Source organism: Lycium ferocissimum, chromosome 12, assembly GCF_029784015.1.
Source record: "Lycium ferocissimum isolate CSIRO_LF1 chromosome 12, AGI_CSIRO_Lferr_CH_V1, whole genome shotgun sequence".
In the NCBI taxonomy this organism is placed as follows: Eukaryota; Viridiplantae; Streptophyta; class Magnoliopsida; order Solanales; family Solanaceae; genus Lycium; species Lycium ferocissimum.
The window spans coordinates 61,313,681-61,322,069 of NC_081353.1; the positions used below are offsets into that span (position 1 = coordinate 61,313,681).

At 40.1% G+C, this 8,389-nt stretch overlaps 1 non-coding gene across 1 annotated transcript; it reads right to left on the reverse strand.

The window, feature by feature from the left end:
- Positions 1 to 1,579: 1,579 nt before the first annotated feature.
- On the reverse strand, positions 1,580 to 1,683 carry LOC132041297 (small nucleolar RNA R71). Its single transcript, XR_009410993.1, has one exon. It is a non-coding gene; the product is annotated as a small nucleolar RNA R71 (small nucleolar RNA).
- Between the last annotated feature and the right edge of the window lie 6,706 nt (positions 1,684 to 8,389).

Genomic DNA, 8,389 nt, shown 5'->3' on the forward strand with positions numbered 1-8,389 from the left:
CGCACAGTTTTCCCGTTTCGATCGGGATTAGGTCAACTTATTTTAGCTTTTAACCTAGACTATAAATAGACGTTTTTATTAATTGTCAACGGTGTGCCGGGATATTTCTAAAACTTGTAAGCTGCCGTTCTACTTTCTCTTTCTAGGTTTATTTTATTTTCTTCTTTTCAACCCTAGATTATTCATGAATTCCTGTTCTTCATCTAGAATCATGAGTAGCTAAATTTCTTAATTCTAGGGTTGTGGAGAATGACATGATAGACATGATAGTTGGTTTGACGATAATTTTTATCAATTAAATTTCTATATTTTGGGTTGTTTATTTATTCTTGTATTTAATTGTTTAATTATTTTATCACTAATTAGACACTATCTGTGGTGCCTGAGTTGGACTTGAAAGAGGGAATTCACTTACGTAATAAAAATAAATAGAGTTTGTTCGATTTAATCGTTTCGCTACTGAGGATAGAGATATACCCTTTAGCCCTACTTGGTTGGTTACGAAGAAATAAATGTATTCGTGTTACCTCTGGCGAGGCGTTATAGTAGAATCTACAGTCTTGTGAGTAGCTCGAGAAAATATAACAAAGTTACAATTAACCCGTCAACTAGTAACCCAGGAAAAAGCCATGACCCTGGAACTTTCTCTCATCTGATAAACCTTACAGTCTTCGTCACAAGTTTCTTAGTCACAAAAACACCATACTCAATCTTTACTTTCAGTTTTAGTTTAGTCACAACAAACACTTTGATTATCACCTTCTTGAATAGTTACAACACAATTTGAATTAGTTGAACAGTATAAAATCTAAGTCTCTGTGGGTACGATATCTGGACTTAAAAATCTTATATTACTTGTACAACCGCGTATACTTGCGTGTTCATTTGGGAGAAACAAGTTTTTGGCGCCGTTGTCGGGGACTTAGAAAAATTACTGTTTTTCTAGTTTGGATTTTTGAATTTCTAGTCAAGTTTTTACTCTGGTTCTTTGGTTGATTTGTGCTCCTCAGGTGCATTCTCTTATTTATGCCAAACACTCGAAGTCAAGGAAAAGCATTAGCTAAATTTGACTCAGAAATTGAACGGACATTACACAAGCAGAAAAAGCTAGTGGACGACGAGCGTAATCTTTAGTTGGTCGAAAATCTTAGAGCTGATAACAGGTAAGTTGTCCGAGTTCCTGCAAGAATTGTTGACATGGCACAAGAACAACGAGTTCTTTTGTCTAGTTATGCTAGACCTAGTATGGCAAAAACACTGCTAAGGCTATCGTCAAGCCTAATATCAATGGAAATTTTGAGCTAAGAGAAGGAACAGTGCAGTTGGTGCAGAATACATGCCAGTATCAGAGTAAGCCTCATGAAGACCCACATAGGCACTTGATGACATCCATGGAGTTGAGGGAAAAATTTCAATATAGAGATGTCTCCTATGATTATGTGAAGATGGCTTGTTTCTGTTTTCATTGATTGGTGAAGCAAGGGATTGGTTGAAAAATCTTCCTGCTGGGTCTATTACTTCGTGGGAGATATTATCGGGCAAGTTCATCGATAAATTCTTCTCACCCAAGAAAACGAAAGAGCTGAGAGGAAAAATTGCCACCTTCACTCAGAAAGACTCTGAATCTCTACCACAGGCATGGGAGAGGTTTAAGGGTTACTTGTGAGATTGTCCACATCACATGCAACCAAGGAGATCATTGGGAATTATTTTGTAAAAAGGATAAGGCATGAATCGAGGGCTTTGTTGAATGCCTCTACTCAGGGACAGATCTTGAACAAAACATATGAAGAGACAGAAGCTCTCCTTGAGTTGATGTCTAAAGGTGCTTGCGAATATCAAGAACCGAGCCGAGCAGGGATACCACAGAAAGTCGCTGGGATTTTTCAAGTAGATGATGTTGCAGCTATTCTGGGCAATATTGGGACACTTTGTAATCTTCTTATGATGGCTCTTTCTTAATGTCAGCAGACCCAACCAGTTCAACACATTCAGCAAGCAGCATGCAAGAATTGTGGTGAGCCTCATGCTAATTCAGAATCAGTCTATTATGTAGGGAAACACAATCGTGGTGGTGGAAATCAGGCAAATTATTTCGGAAACAATTATAATCAGCAATACGAAAAGCAGAACAATTATCAGAAAACCCAAGCTCAGATAGCTGGATGTTTGGTGGAAGAAATGTTGAAGCAATTTCTAGCTCAACAACAAGTAGTTCAAAGAACAAAATTAGAAAGTGCAGAGCAAGTTGCAAAAATCTATTCATAAACTCGAACGTCAAGTCGGGCAGATGGTGATTGCTCAAAATGTCAGACCACAGAGTGCTCTTCCGCGTGATACTGAAAAGAAACTGAAAGAATGCAAAGCAGTCACCTTGAGGAATGGCAGAGAACTTGAAGAGGTACTATCAAAGAAAAAAAAGAAGGTAGATGCTGAACCCATTCCTGCTCAAAGAACTGAAGCTGAAAAGAACAGCCTGAACGTGTGGTGACTAGACCACCTCCACCATTCCCACAGCGCTTTCAGAAACAGAAAATAGATGCAGCTTGTAAGAAATTTTTATTAACATATTGAAGCAGGTACACATCAACATTCCTTTGGTAGAGCTCATGCAAGAAGTTCTGAAATATGTTAAGTACATCAAGGATGTTGTTACAAATAAGAGGCGCTGGACAGAATTCAGATTGTGGCACTTACTGAGAAGTGCAGTTCTAGAGTGAGGAGCAAGATTCCACCAAAGCTGAAAGATCCGAGCAGTTTCACTATTTCTATCACTATTGGTAATATCGAGGTTAGGCTGGCATTGTGTGATTTGGGTGCTAGTATTAATCTGATGCCCACCTCTGTGTTCCGAACATTGGGGTTGGGTGAGCCAAGGCCAACAACAGTCACTTTGCAGTTAGCTGATAGATCCCTTGCATATCCCAGTGGTATAATTGAAGATGTTCTCGTGAAGGTGGGTCCTTTTATTCTGCCGGTTAATTTTAGTATCCTTGATTACGAGGCTGATAGGAATATCCCTTTCATTATGGGAATGGGATTTTTAGTGACTATTGATGTGGTTATTCGAGTCAGAGATGGGAAGATGTCTATGACGGTTGATGGGCAAGAAGCCACTTTTGATTTTTTCAAGGCTACTAAGCTTCTGCCCCATTATGAAGAATTGAGGATGATTATAGTTGTGGAGCCCAAGCTCACGAATGCAGAGTTAGATCAATTTCTAGCTTCTCAAGATCCTTTGAAAATAGCATTAGTGTATGGTGAAGACTTGGTGGACGATGAAGTCGAGGAGTGTCTTCAGATTCTTGACACTTCTTGTGCATATCTACGAGCCAACACACCATTTGAGGAGTTAGACAGACCAGAATCGTGGAAAAAGCCGAAACCATCTATTGAGAAAGCTCCCGTTCTGGAGCTGAAGCCATTACCATCTCATCTACGCTATGCTTTCTTGGGCAGTGGTGACACATTGCCCGTAATCCTCTCTGCTTATTTGTCTGATGTGCAGGTTGAACGTGTATTGTGAGTACTAAGAGATAGAATCCGAGCCCTTGGGTGGACTATAGCTGACACCCGAGGTATCAGCAGTTCTTTTTGCATGCATAAGATATTATTGAAGGAGGATAGCAAAGCCAGTGTTGAAAGTCAAAGAAAGTTGAACCCAATCATGAAAGAGGTGGTGAAGAAAGAGGTGATCAAGTGGCTTGATAGCTGCATTATTTACCCCATCTCAGACAGCAAATGGGTGAGCCCCATCCAATGTGTCCCGAAGAAAGGGGCATGACTGTGGTGAAGAACGAGAAAGATGAGCTGGTACCTCAGAGAACTGTTACTGGTTGGAGTATTTGCATTGATTATCGGAAGTTGAATACCGCCATCAGAAAGGATCACTTTCATTTGCCTTTCATGGACCAGATGTTAGATCGATTGGATGGGCACGATTATTATTGGTTTCTGGATGGTTATTCAGGCTACAACCAGATTATGATTGCACCAGAAGATCAAGAGAAGACCACTTTCACATGTCCATATGGCACTTTCATTTTCTGGAGGATGCCTTTCGGTTTATGTAATGCTCCAGCTACGTTCCAGAGATGCATCATGGCTATTTTCACCAACATGGTGGAAAACTATATGTAGGTATTCATGGATGATTTCTCAGTCTTCGGGGATTCTTTTGATGATTGTTTGAGCCATCTTGATGCTGTGTTGGCTCGATGTGAAGAAACTAATTTGGTGGAAAAAATGTCATTTCATGGTCAGAAGGCATTGTTCTTAGGCACAAAGTATCAAGCAAGGGAATTGAGGTTGACAAGGCTAAGATCGAGGCAATTGAAAAATTGCCACCACCCGTTTCTATTCGGGGAGTGCGCAGTTTTCTTGGGCATGCAGGTTATTATCGGCGGTTCATCAAGGACTTTTCCAAGGTTGCAAATCCGATGTGCAAGCTATTAGAGAAAGATGTTGTTATATCCCGTATTTTGTACGTGGGGATATTCCAGGACAAGTGTGAAAAGTTAAGAGTAAGACTATTTTCCGATTTTGTTTTAATGCACAAAGTCGTTTATGATTTCATTGGATGGAAATGTTAAGGAAAATTTGGGGTTAAAAGTGGAATTATGGAAATTTCAATTCATGCAAAAAAATCATCATGTGGCCATGCACATGACTTGTGAGGCCCACACATGGCTAAGTCATGAAAAGCAAGACAAATTTTTATTCATCATCCAAGAAATTTCTAGAAAAGTGGAAAAGAAAAGAAAAAAAAAAAGAAAAGGAAAAAGGAGGGCACATGGCCGGCCATGTGCCCATTTAATTATATACATATATATGTGTGTTGGTCAAGCAAAGACCACACTTATCATTTCTTGCTCTAGAAATTTCAAGAAAAACAAAAAAAGAGAAGGAGAAAAACCACGGCCATGGCTGGCCGAAATTCAGCCATGGGGGGATGGTTAAGAAAAATGTTTTCTTCTAGCTTTCATACTAATTGAAGGGCCCTCGTTAACGTGGAGTAGTTGGAAGAGCAAGCAAAGCGCTCGTTTTTGCGGAATATGGTCCTAGCCGAGAGGAAGAGTTGAAGAGAAAAGGTAAGATCTAATCTTTATTTCTATATGTTATGCATGGTTTGTGCATGTTGTGAAGTGTGAAAATGAAGGAAATTTATGAAAATATGGATGATAGAGTGTAGCCGTGTATTGTGTGGTGGCCGTGTGTATGTGTGTTGTTGTGTAGGAGAGATGAACTAATTGAATTTAGCATGTTTGTGTGTTGTTGTAATGTGTAGAAAATGAATGAAACTCATGGAATGGTGGATGTTGAGGAGTGTCCGTATGGGCTGTTTTGATATGATAAGGAATGAGTTGATTTTATGTAGTGTTTTGATTGTTGTTTGTTGTGGATTATGTGATGAAAATGAAGGTTTGATCACTCAAATGGAAGTCGTAGATGTTGTGGGCTGATTTAGAACGTAATGTGGTTCTAGTATACTTTCTTGAATTTATGAAAATAATGTTGCAAAGGTATGGATTAATGGTGTCATTGACGAATTTGGAAGAAAGAAACGTATTGTCGTCGTCCCTATGGAAATTGGTGATTACGGGTTCCATGGCATATTGTTTGGAATGTTCTTAAATCTTGTTTGAAAGGTTGCGGATTGGTAATCGAATATGTGAGCGTTGGTGTTGAATTGATCGTATGTAGTTTATTTGGATATAATTGAAATGTTATCGAATTGTGTAGAAAGGAATTATTAACGTTAGAATGCGTTTTGAATTACTTATGGATATCGTTATCATGCTTGTTAGTTTGGTTGTTGTTGATTTAGCCGAGTTGGATTCTCGAGGATGTCCGATTTATAGGGGAAATGCTGCCGAAATTTCGGTAGAAAAAGTAATGGCGTGGAATTGGATTCTTTGATGTTTATGACTAATATTCGATATTTATTGACGTTGTGTAGACCTTGGAGAGTCGAGACGTAAGGTTGGATTAGCTTAGGAAGCGGCTAAGGTATGTAAAGCCCACTTTTCTTTCTTTTGGCATGTCCTAGTTGAAAGTAAGTTATGACACGTTCCCCGAGGTAACTCTACTCTTGCAATCCGAGCATGTATATAATTCTTATTTGTTTCTCGATATTCATATTCTTAACGTAACCAAGATATGGTTTTTATGTCATTAGTAAGATTTGGATTTCAAAAATTGCATATAAGTTGTGTTTCCAAAAGAGTGATGTTTTTAAATGACTCCGTAACTACGAACGTCCGTACCTTTCATAGAAAGGCTCGGATTGCTTCGATATGTTCGTATGTGATTCCATAATATGTAAGGTCCGTAACTTTCTGAGGCGGGCCCGAATTGAATCGATATATGACTATGATCTCTACGATATTTTGATATGCTCATGATATATGATACGTTTCCGAGTAATGTCCGAAAGTTATTTGCTATAATATTTGTCCGGATTTTCAAAATGCCTTGATATGCTCACGTTATATGATTTGTATATATATTACGAATATGATTAATCGGTTAATGTCTTCTTCATTGAGTCTACGAAATGGTTTATGTGCATGGTTTCTCACTACTCTTGCTCGCCGCGAGCTGTAGCCACTCTTTCACCGCGTCCGGGCCGGGCATGTATTCGTGCACGTTTCTGCGCATTGTTCACCGCGTCCCTCCATGGAGGGCGGGGCACGTATATTTACGCGTCCCTCCATGGAGGGCCGGGCACGTATATTTACCGCGTCCCTTGCTAGCGGGGCCGGGGCACGTTATTTGATATGATGATATGGGGGAGGTGGCAGATGGCATATGATTCCCTTTTACCGCATCCCTCCATGGGGGGCCGGGGCACGTTACATGTACATGCATATGATATGATTTTACTACCGCGTCCCTTACTAGAGGGCCGGGGCACGTTATATGTATATGTATATGTATACGATAATTTCATCTACCGCGTCCCTCACGAGAGGGCCGGGGCACGTTATATGCATACATGAGGATTTTATGGAAATGACACGCATGATATATGTTTTTTTTTTCAAAGGCAAGTTTTATGGTTCTTAGTACTTTTATTTCGGTATAATCCCGCTTGTTATATTTCATGCTTTACATACTCGGACATATTCTCGTACCCCCTTTTCTTCGGGGGGCTGCGTTTCATGCCGCGGTACACCCATGAGTTGAAGATATTAGCGAGAAGATGTTCCGGCGGGATTGGCGAGCTCCATTTTCTCCGGAGTATACGATTTATGATATGGATTCATGTTCCGTGTTAGAGACTTTGCAGACAGTGTCATGGGTATAAGATGTCGGTTATGTAAGCGGCTACGTAAGCCGATGTATTACTACGTATTGTATTAAAAGTTTTATACGTTACAGATCATTTTTGATTCGAGAAAGGTAAAAAGTATATTATTCTTCGAAAAACTTCTGTTATATATTTGTGTCATGATTTGAAAGCCAGCGTGATTATGAGTATTAGGTGAGTCGGCGGGTTCGCTCGGCCCTAAATAAGGGTCGGGTGCCCATCACACCCTAACAGAAATTAGGGTGTGACAGATGTGAAGTTCATATTCAATGAAGCATGTCTGAAGGCTTTTGACGAGCTGAAGGTGAGGTTGGTAACTGCACCTATTATCATTGCACTTGATTGGACTCTGTCATTTGTGTTGATGTGTGATGCAAGTAAATTTGCTGTGGGGGTTGTTCTTGGTCAGAAAAGGCACAAGATTTTTCATTCTATTTATTATGCCAGTAAGACACTTGATACAGCCCAGATGAACTATACAGTCACAGAGAAGAAGTTATTGGCGGTTGTTTATGGCTTTGACAAATTTCGATCTTATCTGGTGGGGACCAAGGTGATTGTCTACACTGATCACACTGTTGTTCAATATCTATTTGCTAAGAAGGATGCGAAGACCAAACTTATTCGGTGGGTGTTGTTTCTACAAGAGTTCGATATTGAGATTCTTGATCGAAAGGGCACAGAGAACCAAGTAGCAGATCACCTATCGAGGCTTAAAAATTGAGAGCATGTTGATGAAGATGTGGTGATTAAGGAGACTTTTCCAGATGAGCAACTTTTTGCTCTTCAGACGGCCGAGCTACCTTGGTATGCAGACATGGTGAACTTTCTGGTGAGTGAGGTATATCCTCCCGATGCTAATCATGAGAAGAAGAAGCGGATCTTACACGACAGCAGATTCTACATTTGGGATGAGCCGTATCTCTACAGGTTTGGCACAGATCAGATGATTAGGAGATGTATTCCAAAGGAGGAAGTCCCCGCAATTCTTGAGAGTTTTCACTCGTCACCTTATGGTGGACATCACGCCGATGACAGAACAGCCGCAAAGGTACTTCAGTCCGGGTTTTATTGGCC